This window comes from Grampus griseus (genome assembly GCF_964374135.1).
Source record: "Grampus griseus genome assembly, contig: HAP1_SCAFFOLD_208, whole genome shotgun sequence".
Taxonomy (NCBI): domain Eukaryota; kingdom Metazoa; phylum Chordata; class Mammalia; order Artiodactyla; family Delphinidae; genus Grampus; species Grampus griseus.
In genome coordinates, this window is record NW_028133244.1 from 334,170 (window position 1) to 355,129 (window position 20,960).

Consider the following 20,960-nt stretch of genomic DNA (forward strand, 5'->3'; position numbering starts at 1 on the left):
GTAGTTACTGTGTAAAGTATCTGTTCAGTTGCTCATGTTAAATGGATGTTTGTAATCCCCATTGGACAACCGACTACTGTTTTGCAAATGGTAATGTGAATTGCTCTCGCATAAACTATAGTGTTGAATCCCCAGTCTTTGCACTTGAGTTTAGCAGCTTTGTGGTTTCCTATCTTCTTCCTGAGACACTTAATCTCAGGTCCATCCTCCTCACACAGGGTGGTAAATTAGAGAATGATTAATATCACCATTTAAAGAAGTGAGACTGAAATCCCAAGCATCCTGAACGTAGGAACTGAAGGGGCCTCTCAGCAGTTCAGAGTTATTACCGAGCCAGCCGGCTGAATTGTGTTCGGTTTTCTCCATAGCAGAGCCCTCCAGGTCCTTGTTTTGAGCTTATTTATTTTTATACACAATTCTGTGTGGATACTGTACATAATACTAAATAGTTGTATTAACTGGGTTTAACTGGTGATGTATTTACATGAAGATCTAACTTCGTTTTGTTGATATCTTTTTAGGGGCTTTCCATTCATCAAAGCTCGTGATGTATGTAATCAGTTGCTGGTGTTTAGCTATCATATTTATGATATATAGGACTTGAATTGGGAAAGGTGGATGGTCATTCTCCTTGCTTTTTAAACTGACAGAGGCTTACAAGAAGCATTTCCCTCTCTGAAATAAATCCATGTAAAACATGTTTGGTTGCTCTCCCAATGCAACTGTGTAGTTTTGTGGATTTGGCACACAACTGGCAGCCTTGTGGTTATGCCTGTAAACAAGGAAGCCTGTTTTCCAGTCCGCAAATCAGCTGTTACCCAGTGAAACGAACTTGAGTGCCATTTCTGACCCCTCACATGGAGCTCTCATACTGAAGAATGTTCACATGTTTTCAAGAAACGTTGTTTGCGGGCTATACGTACAAATTCCTGATCTGAAAGCCAATATAAAGCAACATCTCCCAAACCTCTGCTCTCTCACCAAGGCCACACACATTCCCTCGCTTACGGCCTCATGGCAAGCTAATACTGTCAGTATCAGATTCTCCTTCCCAGTGGTTCGGGGAGACTGCATAGTTGCTCTGTGAAAGGCACCACTGCTGAGGTTGAGAGAAGAGCACCTTGGGTGTCAGTCCTGCCCTTGCATGCCCAGAGAGAGAGGTGTGCACCTCGTTCTCCTGTTACGGTTTTCCTGTGCTGCAGGGTTTGCTGCTTGTTGTCAAAATGATGTCCTAGTGACTTGTCTTCTGCGTGGTTATATAATCCCAGCACGCTTCTTTATGATCTGTAGACTTTTATGGGGTTGTGGCCAGGTCAGGTTTTAAATGTTTGGAACTGTCCTATTGAACAACATTGCAGTGGCAGTGAATCTTGATGGGAGAATTGTATTACTGTTACCCTTGTTTTGGCTTAAGTGTGGTGAGAAGATGAAATTTTTGATGGGTTAGTTTTAGTTGTGTATGTGTATGTGATTTCTTTTTTAAAATTCTAATGTCTGTTATTCCCAGCTTAGATATGTTGACTTTCTGATTATTCATCGGTCCCTTTACTGATGTATTTTCCTCTGAAAAACTACATTTTCTTCCAGACTGTTTGTGTCTGATGGTGAAGAATAAATTTTTCATTTGCAGTATAAAGTTGATCTGAGAAAAAATGTTTACCTTGGCTCTTCACTTGGCTTCTGTGAAAGAAACTTAATAAAATAATATGGGCAATTCCCATTACTAATCCTAACCATGTACAACAGAGGTCTGGACAGTAACATAGCAAAAATAAGTTCCTGTAATTTTACTTAGTCATTGCCTGTTTTAGACTAAGGAGCAATGAGAGACATTTATAAATAATGATACCTCAGATCACTTTTGTTAAATGTTCTCTAATATTTGGATATTTGGATCTGGCTTGTGTTATCTTTTTTTACAATCTTGTCTTCTTTCTTTGCACTTTAGTGTTACAACTCTGTGATTTCCTATCTTCTTCTTCAGACACTCAGGTCCATCAGAATTTCCTGTGACTGTGACAGTAGAGAGTCCTTCCTCCTCAGAAATCGAAGAGGTCGATGATTCCTCAGAAAGTGTTCAGGAAGAGCCAGAGAAAATCCGTTTGAAACAAGAAGCACTGCAGGTACAAAGTTATCACTTTAAAGCTATAGAGAAGATTCTTTTTCAAATGGAAGCCTGATTGCAACACGCCACAGCTTGTGTGAGGGTTCTGTTTTCCCCTCCCATCTGCATTGTATCCCCTTGAATGGTTCCTTAAGCTTAGACCAAGGTGAATGGTGGACATTTGAACTCTAAGAAATAAAAATCAAAACATGTCGTTAGTAATATATTTTCCTTTCCTTAGAACCTTAGTATATTAGATTTAGGGAGAACCTTAGTGATCATACGATAAAGAAATTGAGTTCTGAATGAATATAGTCAGCTGATTCAGTGTTCTTGTTTTACAGATGAGGAAATTGACAGTTCTAGCTGAACTCTGTTTTTATAAGAGGAAAATATGGCCTCATTTTAAATAAAAGTAAAAAAAAAGTTTTGATGTTGATATTCTCCTTTCCTAAAATAAAAAATATCAAGAAGCTACATTCTATTACCAACTAAACCTGACCTCTAATGTCATTCCATATTTTTGTTTGTATGGACAGAAAAGAAAAATTGATTTTCATAAGAAATTTTTGTACCTCAAAAATAATATATTTCTTTTTTTTTCAGCTTTAATGCAGAGCTGAACATTTCTAGTAAATAAAGGAACACCATTTGGGGGGACCTTGTCTTTGTGCTACAGAGTTCATGTTTAATTTTTAAAAATTATTTAATGTGATTTTCTTTTCATATGAAACATGAAACTTGACAGGTTTCAGAACTAATTATCCCATTATTGTAGGACTATGGGAATTACTCTTTGATTTTCAAAAGAGAAAGTTAGATTTTTATTTTTTTAATTAAAATTAATGATAATATAGAGAAATTTTAAGAAAAGAACTTAGAAAATTATGAAATGTTAGAGTAGGAGAAATCTATAGTTCGTGTAGGGTTACCCCCTTTCGTTTTATAAATGAGCACCTACAATTTGTAGCACGTAGTGGTTTATTAGTAAATGGCAGAGTACGACAAGGCCCTAGAGCATCTAACCCGCCTTCCTTGTCATTTTAGATGTGATGTATTCATTTCCTTCACGAATAGACCAGGAGATTGTATTTCTAAAAGCAATGATAGACACTGGGGAAGACCAAGAAGTTTAAACACTGGACCACAGAATAGCAGATTCAGAAGGTACTGAGAACCCTTTTAGCTCTTCTCCGTTTTCACAAGACACTACAATGATGGTATCAAAGGGTTTAAGTATACAAGCCCACAAGAATCAAGAGATTTCAACATAGTTTTGAAAGACGGAAGACAAGTGGAAGAGTGTGAAACTGAAGCAGTAGGACAGAGGAAAAGCATCACCTAGAATATGCACAGCGACCACCTGCAACTGCGGAGGATTCTGACCCCACCTGCAGAGGTAGGCCCATGCTCAGATGCGCATGTAGGAGAGAGGGTGGAGTTAGTTAAAAGTGTGACTGAATAGGGGAGCTCATTGAAGGGTTGTGTTTGGAGGAGTGGACTCCCAGCCCCGCCCTCACACTCCTGAAATGAGATGATTTCATTTTGAAACCAGTGAAACTGGCAAGAACTAGGGCAGCTAGTGTGAGTTTTTACACCCTAGAAAATTGTGTTTGGGGGAGATCCTATTACAGTTGCTCCCCGCTTTTTCCTGCATAAGAAACCAATCAATCGTTGACTTCAGGGAGCTTTCTGCACTCATTCTTAAATAGAAAATAACTGTCATTTGCGTGATAGTTGAGTAAAGCTTCCAACGTGAGAGGGGGAAAAAGAGTGAAAACGTATCCTAGTAGGACGAGGGACAATTTAGGGAACAAAATAATTTAAGAAAAAACCCTAATTAGTATCCTGAGAGAGGTTTAAAAAGAGCTGTAAAAAAGCTATAAAATAAGATTAGGGTGTTAATTAAAAAGAGAATGGTCAGAAAGCAAGAGAGGTCTCTTGGAAATGAAAATATGGTTGCTGAAATAAATTCAGTAGGAATTTAAAAAATTTCTCAGTATATAAAAAAGAAAGACACAATGGAAAAAGTGATAGAAATATGTTAGAGAGGCTGCATCTGGGAGATCCAACATGTTACTATTAGAAACTCCAGACCCAGAACAAAAATGGAAGGAAGCTGTCAAAGGGCAACAAAATTCCCCACAGCTGAAAGTAGACATCAGGCCTCAGATTGAAAACAGTTACGCAAGATGAGCAAGAATAGACTCTTACCTAGGCACCCTTCATTGTGAAACTTTAAAATACTGAAAAAATAAATTAAAATAGAATAAGATACTGAGAGGATACATCCATTCCAGAGAGAAAAATACTGGCCACCTAAAAAAAAGAGTTAAAATCTGACCTTATCATACTTGTCATCAGCACCATGGATCCTGGAAGGCATTAGAAAGATACCTCCAAAGTTTTTCAGGCACATAGTTTTCACCCTGGGGGTTTGTATCCAGCCAAACTATCAGTCATAAGTGGAGGCTGAAGAAGATATTTTGTACACAAAAGAAATTTGAAAAATTGACCTCCTGTGCTACACCTTAAGCTATTTATAGAAATAATCCAGCAAAATGAGGCAATAAACCAAGAAGGAAGGTAGTAGGGGATTCGGTGCAGATTGCAGCTAGTCTAGAGTGGAGAGGCTTCTATTGATTGTGTGATTGAGAGCTGAGAAACACCTTGAGGCATATTGTACTTACTTGGTATTAGGCACTGTTGGAAGGGAGGAGGGAGAGGAAGAGGAGAAGGAACTTGAACTCCAGAGGACGAAAGGCTATATGGACATAAACATGAAGCAAACTAAACTATCATTGATTTTTAACGTACTATTGGTGAGGAAGAGAAGAATCCACTTAAACTTGACACTATAGATGTCCCCCTTTTCAGTGACACACAGGGGTAATGACCACCTGTCTAATTTGTTGTCCAAACCAGAACTTGTCCAAACTCCTTACACTTGAATAGTGTAAGGAGGCGCTCTAATGCTGTAACATCAGGACAACAGGTATAAACTGGAACAGCCCAAGGCGGCTTGGGGTATGTGGTCACCCTGCACAAGGGCAGTGACACTGGCACAGTATGGAACAAGGTGTAGTCTGTACACAGAGACACAGTACATCTGCAGTGGGCAATATTAATGTAATTGTAATAATGGCAATACTGTCTTGGTTTGCAGCTTTTATCGTCAACTTGCATGTAATCACTAATAACTAAAGTAAACTGTACTTAGTATGTATTAGTATTAAGTTGGTATGTACTGAAATGTATTGTGTACTAGTATGTACTTAGTATATATTAGGCTCTAAGTGTTTTTGCATATATTAACTCATTTAATCCTCTGAATAGCCTTATGAGGTTGGTGCTAATATCATTCCCACTTTTTTTTTTTTTTTTTGCGGTACACGGGCCTCTCACTGTTATGTCTTCTCCCGTTGCAGAGCACAGGCTCTGGACGCGCAGGCCCAGCGGCCATGGCTCACGGGCTCAGCTGCTCCGCGGCATGTGGGATCCTCCCAGACCGGGGCACGAACCCGTGTCCCCTGCATCGGCAGGTGGACTCCGAACCACTGTGCCACCAGGGATGCCCCATTCCCACTTTTGAGAACAGGTAACTAAGACAGGGAAGGAACTTGCCCAGGCTGTACCTATTTTAAGGTTGGATTGAGGCTTTGAGTTGAGGCTCTCTGCCTGTTCTCTTAAACCTTACTCCTTACTGACTCTCGAATAACAGAAGACTTAACTGCACATAGAACAGAATATAAATTTCAACTTTGACAACGTAAAAGCTAGGTTTGGAAGGTAGACAGGAGGTAGAAAAAAGGGAAGATGGTATGAATGTCCTCATTTTACAAAGCATGACGTTGAGAGAGTTTATAGTTGATCAACAATGTAGGTTTTTAAGTATATCACTACAAGTCAAAGAGATCATGAGCAGTGGAATAACTCATGATGACATTACAGAGCAGTGTGGACATAGGAAAGAGTGTAAAGGAACTAAACCCTTACTTATTAGTAAGTTAGAAAGTGAACAGATAATGCCTCCAAATTAGTGAGAAAATAGTCATGTAAGAGTATTACTTGGAAATGGAGAAGAATTCAAATAACAATAGTTGGACCTCCCTGGTGGCGCAGTGGTTAAGAATCTGCCTGCCAAGGCAGGGGACACGGGTTCGAGCCCTGGTCCGGGAAGATCCCACATGCTGCGGAGCAGCGAAGCCCGTGCGCCACAACTACGGAGCCTACGCTCTAGAGCCTGTGAACCACAACTACTGAGCCCACGTGTCACAACTACTGAAGCCCGCGTGCCTAGATCCTGTGCTCCATGACAAGAGAAGCCACCGCAATGAAGAGTAGCCCCCACTCGCCGCAACTAGAGAAAGACTGCACGCAGCAACGAAGACCCAACACAGCCAAAAATAAATAAATAGTAATAAAAAAATAAATAAAAAATAACAATATTGATGTAAACCTCATGAAAAAGGAAATCCAAACAGCCAGTAAACACAGAAAAGTGTATGACTTCATTAGTAAGAGAAAAGTGAGTCAAAACCAAGGAAACTACATGCCAATCAGATTGACAAATACATAAAGAAAGTCTGGCAGTATCAGGTATTGTAGACCTGAAGTACTATGAGAATCTTCTACCCTGTTTATACTGGAGTATAAATCGACACAACTACTTTGGAAAGCATTTAGCACTCTCCATCAACTGAAGGTACATAAATAGCCTGTGAGCCAGCAGCCCTCACCCCCGCCCTGTGTAAAGGCACCAGAATCACCGGTACAGCAGGATTCCTGTCCATGATTTGCATTAGCACAAACTGAAAACAAACCAAATGTCCATTAAGAGTCAAAAATTAAATAAATTTTGTGTATTCGTACAGTGGGAACACTATCCAGCAATAAAATTGAATGAACTAGAGCTACAGGCAGCAATGTGGGTGAATTTTTTAAACCAACGTTGAGAGAAAGAAATAAGATAGAAAAGACTTCATATACTATGATCCTCTACATAAAGTTAGGTGTTGACAAAACTAAACTCTTTTGTTAGGGATGCATGCAGGTTAAAGGAAATGATTGTCAAGAAGTGAGGATGGTGTTTAACCTGGAAGAGGGAAGGAGCTTGTGATGAGAAAAGGATATGGGGGGGGCGGTTTGAGATGCTGACAAGTATCAATACTTTCAGATTCGAGTAGTGTTTATGTGAGTATTCTCTTTTTATTTGTCACATTGACAGTTTTGTTCTGTGCACTTCTCAGTACACATACCGTATTTTACAATTAAAAACCTGCGTAAAGAATCGGTCGCTTCTTGAGTGCTGGATGTGGGAGTGGGATGAGACCATTTCATTTTAAGCCCTTCACTACTGTTTGCATTCGCATGTTCATTCATTCAGCATTAATTGAACATATTCTGTGTACCAAGCACTCTTCTAATTTTATATGTGTTTTAACTCATGTAATCCTCACAAGAGCTCTGTGATATGGGAGCTTATCTCCATTTTATAGATGAGGAAGTTGAGGCCTAGAGTTATAGAACTTGTCCAAGGTTATATAGCTAATGGGTAGTGCCAGGCCCATTTGCCTCAGAGAATCTGAATTTTTACAATATAATCTAAAAGAGAAATTTAATTACTAATTATAAGCAAAAAAATTGCACATTAAAGAAGATGACACGTTTTCATCTATCCAGTTAGAGAAAAACACACAGTCTGTCTTTCACACACATACATCTTGTATTGGCAGGGATTTTCCTTATTAAGCAATTATTTATTGACCGTCTACGCTGTGCTAGGCACAGGTGCTGGGGTAAACACTTAATAAAATACACCCCCTATCTTCAAATAACTTGCACTCTAAGTGAGGAAGTAAGCCAACAGTTATAGTAGAGGTTATATACCAAGTGATACATCGCTGATGGCAGTGTAAAATCTCAGAAATCTTTTGGAAAGAAGTTTGGAGACAGGTACCTCAGAGCCTTAAAAATGTTCATTTGCTTTGATCTCAAACTCATTTTTATGGATTTATTGTAAGAACGTTATTCTCAATATGGAAAAAAGCTTTCATGCATAAAAACGGTTATTGTCTGATAATATTGAAAAGTTGGAAAGAATTTAAATGTGTAAAATGGTTAACCAGTAAACCCACTCAGTGGAATATTTTGTAGCCCACAAAAAAAAATCACGGTTATGAATCCCCTGATTATATGAGAAATGATTGATTTCAATGTTAAATGGAGAAAAGTTGAACATAAAATTTGATATCCAATATGATGGAAGCTTTGTCCCAGAAAAATCACCCTAGCCAGTGTACAGAAGGGAGGAAGGAGAGCAGATGACAGGAAGGAAAATTATTCCAAAGCCTTATCATTAGTCTTACTTAAGTAATAGAATATCAAGCAATTTTACTTTCTAACTTTTTTGGGTCCATATTTCCGTGTAAGGGACATGAATTATGAATACTTTGTAGGAGGAGGATACACTTTCTCACAAAAACTTAACACTTCTAACACAATTAGAAGATTGATTAAACCATCGTATTAAAATTAGAGGAATTTTGCTTTTTTTTTCCTTTTTCCCCATTGAAAACTTGACTGGCTTTAGTAATGGAACATTAAAGAATTTGAAGTTCTTAGACTCTCAGTTTTTTAAACATGTTCTGAATATAAAAATTATGTTCATTGAGCAAATGTTTGTAAACAATGAACAGCTTCTTGAAGGAAATAGAAGCCACCTCTGCATGTACACACACCTAATCTGCTCTTTTGTCTTAAAAAAGTATCAAAACTATTTTGCCATGTCACTAAATACTCTTCTACATCAGACAATTTGATTAAGCTTTTGCATCATCTCCCAGGAAAAACGCACAGATATATTATGAATGTAGAACTCCTGAAGCCCATTCATTAACTCTGGTCGAGACCTCTTGTCATTCTTTTCTTAGTGGCTTCATGGCGCATTCCTTCAGACGGTGAGCTGTTTTTCTTTAAACCAGTCCCAACTTGGAGGCTCTTAGCTTTCTTCTAGGGTTTGGTTATAAACAATCTTATGACATCATGTTGATAGATAAATCTTTGCCCACATCTTTGATTTCCTTAGGGTAAACCCCTGATGTAGGATTATTGTTAGGTACCAAGAGTTACTCTCCAGAAAGTGATACCAGTTCCTCTCCCAATGATGGCATATAATAGAGTTCCTCATTCTTTAAGTGATTGTTCAAAGCAGTTAAAAGGTATAAATATACCGTACTGTTTTCATAAGTATAGGAATTCTGATTGTTTATCGCTGCATAAGAAACCAGCCCGAAACAGTGGCCTAAAACAATGACAGTCATTTATTTTGTTCACGAACCTGGAGGTTGAGTAGGATATTGATTCTTTTACTACACTCTTACTGACTGAAAACAATACCTATTTGACTAGCTCACAGCTCTGCAGGTCAGAAGTCCGGGCACAGCATGACTGGGTTTCCTGCTCAGATCCACACGGGAACATGTGAGTTCCCTCCTGAGAGTGTTAAAGCACGTGAAATTTAAGTGTAAGACATTGAGCCCCAAACGTTGGATGTTCACCATAGTTTGTGTGGGTCACAGAGCTGAAATCAAGATGTCAGTCTGGCTGTGTTAGCATCCAGAGGCTCTGGGCAAGAATGGCTCCGAGATTCTTCGGCTTGTTGGCATAATTCAGATTCTGCAGTTGCAGGACAGAGGTCCCCATTTCCTTGCTGGCTGTCATTCGGGGGACAGTCTCAGCTCCTAGAGGCCTCTCACTTGCCTTCCCTGCCACACCATTGGACTTCTTCAGAGCCAGCAATGGAGAGTCTCCCTCTTGTCCCTTTTGTACTTCAATTCAGGAAGAGTTCAGGTCCTTTTCATGGGGTGCCTGAGTAGGTCACATCCACCTACAATAATCTCCCCATCTTAAAAAAACAACTGATTTTGAACCTTAATTCCGTCTGCAAAATCCCTTCACTGCAGCACCTAGATTTAGAGTTTGATTGGATAAGTGGAAGGTTTGTGTACTTCAGTAAGTAGGAGTCTTAGGGGCTCTGTTAGAATTCTGCCTATTGCAAGCAGTGTCCCCACTTCACGGACCGAAGTGTCTTATTTCCTGAAACTCCTAAGGGAGTTTATCAGTGTTCATTTTATTTCAGTGACCTTGGTGAATGGGAAGACTACCACCTCCGTGAGCAGGAACGGCACCCAGCTTCCTGAGTCCACAGTGTGGCTCTGCTACTTAGTGGTGTGACCTTGGCTGTGCTGCTCTACTTACTCTACTTCTCTGCCTCTGTTTCCCTCATCTGTAAAATTACATGGAGTTAGTGATTGTTCTTTCCTCGTACGGTTTGTTTTTTAAATAAATTTATTTTATTTATCTGTTTTTGGCTGCGCTGCGTGTTTGATACTGCTCTCGGACTTTCTCTACTTGCGTCGAGCGGGGGCTACTCTTCGTAGTGGTGTGCGGGCTTCTCATTGCGGTGGTTTCTCTTGTTGCGGAGCACGGGCTCTAGGCGCGCAGGCTTCAGTAGTTGTGGCACGCAGGCTCAGTAGTTTTTACTCGGGGGCTCTAGAGCGTAGGTTCAGTAGTCGTGGCGCACGGGCTTAGTTGTTCCGAGGCACGTGGGATCTCTCCGGACCAGGGCTCGAACCCGTGTCCCCTGCACTGGCAGGCAGATTCTTAACCACTGCGCTATCAGGGAAGCCCCCTCTTAGGGTTTTGATGATTAGATTTAATGCCCAGGGAACTCCAGGAACAGTGCTTGACTGTAAATTGCTTTAAAAGTGATCACTTTTGGAGCTTCCCTGGTGGTGCAGTGGTTGAGAGTCCACCTGCCTGCCGATGCAGGGTACACGGGTTCATGCCCGATCCGGGGAAGATCCCACTTGCCGCGGAGTGGCTGGGCCCGTGAGCCATGGCCGCTGAGCCTGCGCGTCCGGAGCCTGTGCTCTGCAACGGGAGAGGCCACAACAGTGAGAGGCCCGTGTACCGCAATAAAAAAAATAAAATAAAATAAAGTGATTACTTTAAAAAAAAATGCTTTTGAATCTGCAATTATGCAATTCAGGTGTGTTAAGCATGTTCATTAATAGGAGTTCCTACTATAAAGAGACCCACAAATAAAAATAGAACTTTTCTTTCTTGTTCTTAACTATTTATTTCTGACTTGCTATGTTATACGCATATGCCATTTATGGTGGGCTGCCACAAATTTATGTTGGAAAAAGTGGAATTTAAATAAATCTTTACTATGCTAATTTGATAGATTTTGATAACTCATTTCACTAGCATGGTATGATATTACCAGTAGCAGACTAAAAGCTGAGTTCACTTCTGGCTCTGCCCCTAAATCCTGATGAGTCCTATAGCTGGAAAGGCTTTTGGATATTATACTACGAATTAGTTATAACATTTACTCTGTTTAGGAAAAACTGGAGGAGTGCCTAAAGCAGTTAAAGGAGGAAAGAGTAATAAGACTTAAGGCTGATAAATGAGTCAATGAAGTAAACAATTTCTTATACTTTTGGGAGTGTTTTGGTTTTATTTCGATTTGATTTTAATCCATATACACATAGTTTGTAAACTTTAAAACTGTAATATGTTGCAAATTGGTTGTATCATATGGACTTTTGCATTTACTGGTATTTAGTGATCATATGATCTATATTCCAGAAAGCATGTTTTTAAAAATATGAAAATCTCGTTGTGTGTGTGTGTGTGTATGTGTGCGCGCGCACATGCGCTTTATGACATTAGCTTATGATCTGTTCATGATTCTTTGATTCAAGAAAGCACTTTTTGTGCATATACTATATATACAGTAGCATAAAAGACATGATGAGACTCTCCTGGCAATGAATTAGGAAAGTGAATCATTTAAATAAATTTAAGATATTGGAAAACTTCTAAGAATGCAATGAAAGATAAAAATATATACTATAAGAATTACATTAGGTAATGTGCATGAAAGCAGGGCATAATCTAAAAAGTTCTAAATATACTTTATCAGAGGTTGAGCGTAGGGAGGAATTTTTCAAAGTGCATATCCACTGGATTGGCAGACACTCATTCAATAAATGGTGAGCACCTGCTTATATAAGGCAAAAGGGGCATCATGAACATAACAGCCTTTCTGAGAAATACTGGAGTTGAGCTTATAGGGGGTTTTAAGTGCATAGGTGATGAGCGGAAGGGGAAGAGTGCACGGGAGTGAGTATTTTGAAGGAGCCAAAGAAAACATTGGTGATCGTACATTTAATAAATTGGGTTGGGTATGATTTAGGACTTTTAAACGTAAGCATTAGATATTTTGTTCACTAAAGTTAATTCTTAACATTCAGCAGAGTTGTAATATGTTTTGTTCAGATCAGATTCTATAATTCACTTTCTAATTTAAGGGAAACTTAAAGCAGGTAATTTTCTGATGTGGAATGAGGCTCCATTATGAATTGAACCAGTTAGAAATGTGATCTTTCGTGAAAGATCATTAATAAAACGATAACTTTGGTTTACTTATATACCACCTAAGCGTTATATAGGAAACTTTGTTGGGTGCCTGGGGGTTTTGGTTATTATGTGATAATGGTCTCTGTCTTTACTGGTGGAGAGTTAGGTTAATTACAGATTAATTACATTTTGAGTGTTTTAGTTTTGTTCCTTGAAACTAGGCAAGACTACTTTTGATGACAATGAGAAAAAAATCATGTCAGACATTTTCCGTCTTCTTTTATAGTTAGAACATGAAAATGCCCAGTTAAGAAATGTAACTTTCTCTTTGTCTGAAGCCCTTCATGTCCACAAGCATGATCCTGGATGATGAAGGTGTTTTGGGCAGCATTGAGAATTCTTTTCAGAAGTTCCATGCTTTCTTGGATCTCCTTAAAGATGCTGGGTTAGTTCATTTCTCTTCATGGCGTTCTTCTCTTTGCGACTATAATGGTAGTTTGCTGAGGAACTGGAGCAATTTTCATCACTTACGTGGCCATATTTAGCCAAATTTAGTGTAATTATAGGTAATATAGTTGACGTTTTAAAAGGAGGAATTAAATTTTTTAAGAAATGCAAATAGGGGAGCCCGCTTTGGTAGAGTGGGGAGCCCATTATAAAAGAGTAACCTGTAGACAGAGTAATTAGTCGGTACAGTTTTTTGTAAAGACTAAATTGAAAGCAGTTTTCATTGAAAATATTCGGGAATGGATAAGAATTTTCCTATCTTTCATTTACTTTGCTTGTTTGATAAGTTTGAATTAAAGTTATTTTTGTCTTAGACATAAAAATTATTATTAATCTGCAGGGAAGATATAGGTCAGTGGTTCTCAACCGTGAGCAATTTTGCTGAAAGAGGGAAGTGGAGATTGATAGTTGATGGAGTGGTGTTTTGTCAGTGAATGAGTTGGTGTTGGGAAGGAAGGAACAAACACATTCTTGGAAACTGGAGGAAAGGTGGTAAAGAAGTGTGGGAATGGAGGTGTGACTGGCAGTGGACGGGGTGCACGGTACATGTTGAAGCTGCTAGTGAGACAGTGGGATGTCTCCTAGAGGATGAATCTGGAAAGGGCTGAGAATTTGGGGGAGAGAGAGGCTTGTAGTATGGAGTAGGATGTTGGCTTTTAAGATTTTAGAAGTATTTCATGATTGTAGGTCTGGGGAAATCTAAACTGCTCTTCTGTGATTATAATAACCTTTATCTTTTCTCCTCTCCTCCTCTGGTCCAGGCTTGGGCAGCTGGCCACAATGGCTGGTATAGATCAGTCAGATTTTCATTTACTAGGTCGTCCCCAGATGAATTCTACTGTTAGTAGTCCACCTAAAGAAGAAAAGAAGGCACTTGAAGAAGAAAAATCAGAGTCAAAGCAGAGTGCCCCAGGACCAACGCAAAATCTCCAAGTAAGTGGAGAGGACAGCACTTAAGGATTCTAAGAGTGATTAGCAAAAAGGAAATGACCAAGTCAGAGAGAAAATAATAATGGTCAGTCTCTAATAGTTCACGTGCTCGGGAGCTAGAAGACTCTGGAGTCCTCTCCAAATCTGAGATTAGTAAATGTGGGCCCGTTTCATGATACTGTATTGTTGTACATAAGAAAACTGGAAGTTCTTTCGAAAGTGTATGAGTTAAAGCAAACTCTCCTTAATGAAGCAAGAAAACATTACAGAAAATATCCCAAATTTTAAGTTGTATAAATGTCTGTTCTATTCATATTTTATCTAGGTTTCTATTTGTATGCAGTCAGCTTAACAATGAAGGAACACTAATGGAGGTACACGTACTGATACAATTCTTAAAATAAGTAATCTTGACATAGCTGATACGTAAGATATTACAGTGACTCACCTGGTCATGGGAATGGGAGGGGAAACCTGTCAGCTTTTCCTCCAGCCTCACTTGGAGCCCCCTTCGCCCAGCTCAGCCAATCTCAGACTGGTCTTGGGAACTGACTGGTCTTGGGAACTGACAGTCTGGTCACAAACTATATTATATACTGTTCACATGTGCCTGGAGGATAGCAAAGAAATTAATTTTCTTACAGAGTAGGGTTTTATTTTTCGTGAGGGGAAGGAAATGGGTAATAACTACCCCAGTCACCAAAGTCTGAAAATGTAGCGGACATAGCCTTGGATATAGCTAGGTTAAGCTGAGAATCACTTGGCAGGATATAATTAGAGAAAAACTGGCTCTGAAATCTTCTGAATAATCAATTGACTGTGTTAATAATAAGATCACAGAGTAACACTGAAGTTTTGAACTCTACTTTTTAATGGTTGGCTTTGTTCATCACTGAATTTTTGTCTTGTCTTTTGTCTTTCCCTCCAGTTTCAGAAAATTACAGGTGATGCTGGGATTCCTTTGCCTGTCGACTCCTTCCATGTCCCAGTCTCTACTCAGGAGGCCTTAGAAACTTCCAAAGACAACCTGGGGGTCGCAGTCACAGAGCAGCAGCAGGAGTCTTTTGAAGATTTCATTGCTAGAACATGTTCTCCTTCAGCAGACGTCATTTCTGGAACTGGAAGTCAAAGAAAAGAAGAGGAATTACCTAGATATAGCAGGTCTTCTTCAGAGAAAATGACCAGAGCATAATATACCAAAAACTACTCTGCTAAGAAACAACCTGGGAAGGACCTGCATTCCTGCTCTGACTCACCTGTAAAGCAGAAAAGCAAAGGAATTGGGCAAAATAATTCTTTGCTTAATGAACCAATTACAAGTGAGTCTTCGAAAAAACACATTTCTGTTAAGAAAGAGAGTACAATAGTGACTGTTTCTTCAAAGACAACTAAAAGTAAACTCAGTCTACTAGAACATTCTGAAAGTGATACTCTTGGATCTGATTGTGAATTTCCAGAAAGCATCCATATTCCATCACACCTAACATAGGTTTAGATATTTTAAAATCTTTTAAAATTATGTTTTTGCCTTCCAATTTTAATAAATTACTTATGTTTTTATTATAGCATATGGTGTTTTAAAATACTTGACTGGAAGCCATTAGAGAAAGATTTATCTATACTTTTTTATTATAATGAAAGTTTTGGTGTATTTTTCCTTGTGACAGTTTGCACCATTCATTCAGCTAGTGTTTACTGAGGGCTTCATATGTACAGTACTTTTCTGGGTGCTATTGCTTTCAGCAGTGAACAAAATAAAGCTTTTGCTCTCCTGGAACTAACACTCTGTGGTGGGAGAAAACATAAACAACAAAACAGGGTAAGGGGTAAAAAGAGATGGGAATAATAAATGGCATAGTTTTACCATTTGGTTAACTGTCAAACTATTATAAATCGTATGGCCAGAAGCCATTGACATATTTTAATTCACAGAGAGCATCAAACAATTTACCAAGGCACTTAACCGTGTTTATGGATTACAGCAACAGTATGAGGTAAGGAACTATTACCATCCCCATTTATAGATGAGGAGTCTGAGGAGACATTATGTGAGTTGCCCAGAATTACACAGCTGTAAGTAAGTGAGAAGCTGGGATGTGACCAGAACCCATGCTCTTTTTTTTAATGTATGGACTTTATTATGTTTCATTTGTTTCTGATTTATGTGATTTTTTTAAAGATTATTTTTGATGTCGACTATTTTTAAAGTCTTTATGGAATTTGTTACAGTATTGCTTCTGTTTTATGTTTTGGTTTTTTGGTCGCAAGGCACGTGGGATCTTAGCTCCCCAACCAGGGATCGAACCCTCACCCCCTCCATTGGAAGGCGAAGTCTTAACCACCGGACCACTAGGGAAGTCCCCCTTCTGTGGTGATTTTTATGGCAGTTTTTTTAAATTTTATTTTTTATTGACGTATAGAATTACAGTGTTGTGTTAATTACTGCTGCACAGAAAAGTGACTCATTTATACATTTATATACATTCTTTTTCATATTCTTTTCCATTATGGTTTATCACAGGATATTGAATATAGTTCCCTGTGCTATACAGTAGGACCTTTTGGGGTTTTTTTAAATACATCCACTTTTTAAAAAATAATTATTTTTGGCTGTGTTGGGTCTCCATTGCTACACGCGGGCTTTCTGTAGTTGCGGTGAGCGGGGGCTACTCTTCTATGCGGTGTGCAGGCTTCTCATTTTGGTGGCTTCTCTTGTTGCAGAGCACGGGCTCTAGGTGCATGGAGTTCAGTAGTTGTGGCACACAGGCTTCAGTAGCTGTGACTCGCAGGCTCTACAGCGCAGGCTCAGTAGTTGTGGCAAAATAGTCAATAATTTAATGCTGAATGGAGAATTAAGGACTCTAGAGCTAACCTTTGGAGAAAAGTAAGAACAGAAAAGATAAGATTTGGAACACTCATTATCCCTGTTTTCATATAACAGGGATAATCCAACTATTCGTTATCTACATCCTAATTTTAAGGTGTCTATAGATTCCAGCCCTTCTAAGTCAGCAAACTGATCATCCTGTTTCAGCAAATTACTCACTGATGGATTCATAACATAAACATAATACCATATAATAGAAATAAAATTCAAATCAACTTTAAAGTGGAATTCTGAATTTTAAAGATATAATATCATGAAGCCATTGTAAATAATACCAGAGATCTGCTGGGTTAAACATACAAAGCCATTGATAAATGAGGATGTGTAGTTAACAATTTAAAAAAGAGATACAATAGAAGTAAAAGAAAAAACAATTGAGTATCAAATAATTAAGAGAAGGCCTCGGAAAACTGTTGAATTTTTACCAGAATTAGCCTGTTTGAGCTGCTAACATTGAACATGCAGTGAAGGACAGTTTACTGTTTTGCTGAAATAATCACTCAAAACAAAATGTAATTCTTTTTTTTTAATTGTGGCACTTGTGCTTAATTAAAATTTAACCTAAATTTTACTGGCTATAACAGAAAATATACTGGATTCGTTTATATAATAACATTTTGACATAAATTTCAAATGAAAATTATTTTCAAATGTATTTTCAATTACTCTTCAGTCACTACAGATGATTTTAAGTATATGGATTTTTTTTTTCATGTACAAATCATCCTTGAAAAATAAGGATTCTTTTACTTGAGTAGGACTTATCTTAATCCAGAGATCAGATCTAGGTCCAATAGACAAAATTTTAAAACTTAAAATTTTCTAATAGTAAAAGGCACTTAAAAGGTTAAAACTTCCTAACAGACCAGCATTCCGACTATAGAATCAGCTGATTTATGGGTAGTGAGCATTTTGTTATCAAAATACTCATCCACAGCTGAGTGAGCCTATAGCATGGATACATGGTAGATTTCTGTACCAGAAATTGGATGAGCTTGTGTGTGGATCTCCTTCCAAATGCTAAGATTTCAAGGGCTTAACTGAGACCAGAACAGCATTTTCCAAAGTTGCTGGAAACAAAGAGTCCTTTAAAATGTTCCACTGACAAAGGGTTGTAGAGCCAAATAAAGTTTAAAAACACTTCAGACCAAAGTCTACTTAACAGTGAAATTCACAGAGCACATTATAGCTCATTCCACATCTCAAAAGTCCTGCAGTCAGGAAACATGTTTAAATTTACTGAACCCAGGATTTCTCAAGTTTATTTTACTACAAAATCCTTTTTCTTACTTTTTTTTTCTTTTGTTGACTTCACATTCACTAATGTCCCATGGGAGCATAGGTGATATTCAAAATATTTAACAAACTTCAAGTGAAGGCGCTAAACAATTAGGAAGCTGTCTGACTAATTAGACTGACCCTAAAACTAGTGTTCTTTGGATCACTATTTAGAGGAAAAATCTGGTTTAAAACTGAGATCTTAATTGATAATCTAACGCCATCAATCTGCAAAGTTGCCTTAATTAGTAGGGTTTTTTTTTCTTTTTTTTGGTTACAGTTGCTGGACTTTGTGTAGCTGATATAATGTAAATCATTTCAAAAAGGTCAAATGTATGATGTCACATGTTTTCTAGCATCAAATCCATTTCACTAAGTCTAAAATAATCTCTTTCAAGAGACGCAATATTTTTTTAACCCTGGAAGGTTCGGTTCTAACCTTAAAATAACTTAAAGACACTTTTCAAAACTAAACTAAAAATTGAAAAAATAAATAATAAGTAGAAAAGGGCAAGAGCTGAAGTAAGAGACATTTTCACTGGCCATTAAAAAAATTCTCTTCTTAAATCTGATTTTTAAAAATTAATAGAAAAGACTGGCAATTAACGTATTTTCCCTGGTGACTACTGCCTGTTTGGGGTGATACAAACATTTACCTAGATAACTGTGCTTTAGGAGTAATAAGAATTATATTTTTGGTCTCTGTCCCAGTTTCTGCCACAGAGTTTCTAAAATCCTTGGTATTTCCTAAGTGATGAGATGATAATGGTGTCTTTTGTTATGTTAACAAGGTGATCTTTAGAAAGCACCTAAGGATGGGAGCCGGCAGCCTGTGGAGCCAACCTTGTGATTAGAGGTTGGACCTTTCAGTCCTACCCCCTTGCCCTCAGGGCAGGGAAGAGCCACTCAAGACTGAGCTCAATTGCCCATGGCCAATGAGTTATTCAGTCACGCCTGTGTACTGAAGCCTCCATAAACCCCCAAGGACAGGGTTCAGGGAGCTTCCCAGTTGGTGAGCACATGGAGATTTGGGGAGAGTGGGCTCCATGATTTCTCCCCATACCTCGTCCTATACATGTTTCCTATCTGGCTGTTGCTGAGTTTTATCATTTTATAATACACCGGTTAATCTAGTTAATAGAATATTTCTGTGAGTTCTATGAGTCACTTGGGCAAATTAATTAAAGCTAAGAAGGGGGTCGTTGGAACCTCTGATCTGTGGTACAAGGGTCAGAAGCACAGGTGACAACATATACTTGGTGACTGGCACCTGAAGTGTGTGTGTGCATTCCTGCTGGACTGAGCCCTTAACATGTGAGATCTGATGCTATCTACAGGTAGATAGTGCCAGAATTCAGTTGAATTATAGGACACCCAGCCGTTTGAGCACTGCTACGCTCTCTCATTGGAAATGGGGTGCTCAGGACCACTTAATGCTTTCCAGGCTCTGGCTTCTGTGAATTCATGACAACAGTAACCTCTGAAACATACACATGTACCTTTGCCACAAAAAACTTCTGATAGACACATAAGAAATTAATAAAAGTTGCTAAGAAAGGGGGTAAGGGACCTAACATTGGTTGGATGAGGGGGAAAAATATTCCAGAAGGAATTACTACTACTATCTATCTTTTGATAGTATGTGATTTTTAAATATGTGATCTCATTAGATTTTCCAAATACAAATAAACAAGATAATTATCATTTTTTTAAAAAAAGGCTGAAGAAAATGTAGTTTTATATACTTCAGGAAAAAGAAAATTGAGGGCGGATTTGATTATAGTGTTCAGTAGGCCAAGAAATGTGAATAAAGAAAGAATTACTATAAAGGGGCCAGAAAAATGATTTAGGAGACAAGACTTTAGGAGACACTTTCTGATAAGCAGAGCAGTAACTCTTGCCCATTTCCTTTGTTTTTGGCCACGAATGGTTAAAGGCTCCTGTGAGAGGGCTTACAAGGGGACTAGTGTCACATCAAGTGGATAGCTTAGATCCTGATACCAACTACTGGAAATTATCCAGGGCCCAGGAAAGAAGTACTGGTAAGCTGCAGTTGCCAGCACGGTGCTTGGTAGATGTAAATATTTGTGGGTCTGCTAAATTAACGGTAAGACTATAATTCATAATACCTTGCACACAAACTAGATTGGTAAGTTTTCAGTGGATGACTTTATTACCATTCCGAACTCAGTTAGATGGAACAGTACTCCTCAACGACTGAGAAATCAATCTTCCTCAATCTTCATGTATCACCATCTGCAAACATTGCTCTCTGTCACAGATTACCTGCCTTCAGCTATGGATGAGACAGTGAGATGCATTTCATTCTCCTCTTCCTGGACACACAGAACAATGACCTTTTCTAACCTCCCTTGGAGCCAGGCAGAGGTCAAGTTTTTGCATTCTTGTTGAAAGGGTATGGGTCTACCACTTTCAGGCCTGGCCAGGAGATATTATGCATGATTGCCCATGTTCCCTTCTGCTGTAGTTTAGGTAGTCATGCATTTAAGACAACACCTCAAGGTGGAGGGGGCATGGGTTCCTGATTCACTACTTGAAAGCAATCTGCTAAGAATGAACCACCTAATTCACACGGGTCTCTGACAAGAGAAATAAACATTTATTAAGTTAAGACACTTGGCTTTCAGGAGTGTTTGTTATACCACCTAGCATCAATTACCTTGAGTAATTCATTGCTAAACTGGTACACTGGTAATAACCACGGACTAGTGATGAGTCTACTTAATTCCAATCCTCTCCATTTCTCATTGCTGATTTACTCTATACTCACCAGAAATTATTTTTCATAGGACTTCTTGATGA

General features: G+C 38.6%; 1 pseudogene across 1 annotated transcript in view; it reads left to right on the forward strand.

Annotated features, from left to right (window-relative positions):
* The window catches only part of LOC309817785 (centrosomal protein of 78 kDa-like), a 29,863-nt pseudogene extending 14,402 nt beyond the window's left edge, over nt 1-15,461 (forward strand). Inside the window, exons 8-14 of the transcript in view lie at nt 522-567; nt 1,993-2,123; nt 11,515-11,592; nt 12,822-12,980; nt 13,804-13,975; nt 14,298-14,346; nt 14,901-15,461. The product of the transcript in view is annotated as a centrosomal protein of 78 kDa-like (transcript). The remainder of the gene's footprint in view (nt 1-521; nt 568-1,992; nt 2,124-11,514; nt 11,593-12,821; nt 12,981-13,803; nt 13,976-14,297; nt 14,347-14,900) is intronic.
* The last annotated feature ends 5,499 nt before the right edge of the window (nt 15,462-20,960 follow it).